The sequence below is a fragment of the Anastrepha ludens genome, chromosome 4 (assembly GCF_028408465.1).
Source record: "Anastrepha ludens isolate Willacy chromosome 4, idAnaLude1.1, whole genome shotgun sequence".
NCBI lineage: Eukaryota > Metazoa > Arthropoda > Insecta > Diptera > Tephritidae > Anastrepha > Anastrepha ludens.
In genome coordinates, this window is record NC_071500.1 from 32,482,582 (window position 1) to 32,484,144 (window position 1,563).

Genomic DNA, 1,563 nt, shown 5'->3' on the forward strand with positions numbered 1-1,563 from the left:
GTCACAATTCGATGCAAAAAACCCTTTCTTTTGTGCCGTTGAAGCAGTTGTTCGCATGCCATAAAACGGCGTTCAACGTCTCTTGGCTTCAATTCATACGGCACCCAATGGCCTACCTTTCGGATCATTCCCATGGCTTTTAAACGTTTGGAAATGGTTGATTGATCAACTCCCAAAGTTTTTGCCACCTCTTCTTGCGTTTGAGCCGGATCTTGATCGAGCAATTCCTCCAATTCGGTATCCATGAACTTTGGCGGCGCACCCTCGCGTTCTTCGTCTTCCAAGCCAAAATCACCACTTTTAAAGCGTGCAAACCACTTCTGGCACGTTCGCTCAGATAGAGCATGCTCACCATAAACTTCCACCAAGATACGATGACTTTCGGCTGCTTTTTTCTTCATATTAAAATAATGAAGAAGAATTCCCCGCAAAAACACATTATTTGGCACGAAATTCGACATTTTCAAGTGTGGTAAAAATATTGTTGTTTACGCTTCAAATAAAAAACTTATACTGACGTTTGTGCCTTACGACAGTAGCTCTCCAATGAATGTTTGGAAATGTGGATCGATGGAATAATAATCAAGTTACGCCATCTGTTGTAAAACCGCACGAACTTATTCATAGTCCTATTACTTAAAAAAAAAACATATAAAACTTAATTTTAATTACCTTATATGTGTACATACTTACACCTGCTATGTTTATAAATAGTCATATCTTCCAGTCATGTGTTAAATACTCGTATACGAAGCAAATTTCTGTTTCACTAATCAATAAACTAATAATTCTGGCATTACTACTTTCGAATATTTTTATTGCTATTTGCACATACATACACACTAATGCACTATTGTATGTACGAGCAAAATAACAAAACAAAAATGTTTTTATCTCCCAATGTTTGTTGTTTGTCTTTATTACGTATGCTTTGTTTGCCGAACGGCGAGTGCTGAGCGCAGAATGCGGTGATAGACTTTGACGTCGGCACTTTCACAACAAGACGAGGTGGCCGAGTGGTTAAGGCGTTGGACTGCTAATCCAATGTGCTCTGCACGCGTGGGTTCGAATCCCATCCTCGTCGAATAGAAAACACAATTTTTTATTAAAGATTTGTAGTAATGGAAATTTTTAAAATACATGGAATTTATTCTTATGTAAGTATTATGCGGTAAATTGAGAATAATTGTGACTTAATAGTCAAAAAGAGGAACTCTCATCTGCAAGGAAAAATTTAGCCAGAAAATAGGTTAGAAACAGACACAAATATTCTTAACATAGCTGCCGTAATATTTCGTTAGTTTTGAGAAAATGTGAAATAATTATTCATTTGGTGTTTAACAAAGAGAAATTTAGCATATACTTTTGCGGAGGGGTTTGAATTATTAAAATGGCTATGAATAAATACATACACACATACTAGGGTTGTAATTTTTTTGAATTTATACAGTAAAGGGATTTTGTTATTAATTAGTTTGCAATAACAACTCAAAAAAAATTGCGTCACTCTTATTTGAAAAGCTCTTCGGTGATGTAAGAAATAATAAATAATAGAAATAAACC

At 35.4% G+C, this 1,563-nt stretch overlaps 1 non-coding gene across 1 annotated transcript; it reads left to right on the forward strand.

Moving 5' to 3' along the window:
- The first annotated feature begins 1,002 nt into the window (after window positions 1–1,002).
- Window positions 1,003–1,084, forward strand: Trnas-gcu (transfer RNA serine (anticodon GCU)). The gene has a single exon. It is a non-coding gene; the product is annotated as a tRNA-Ser (tRNA).
- The last annotated feature ends 479 nt before the right edge of the window (window positions 1,085–1,563 follow it).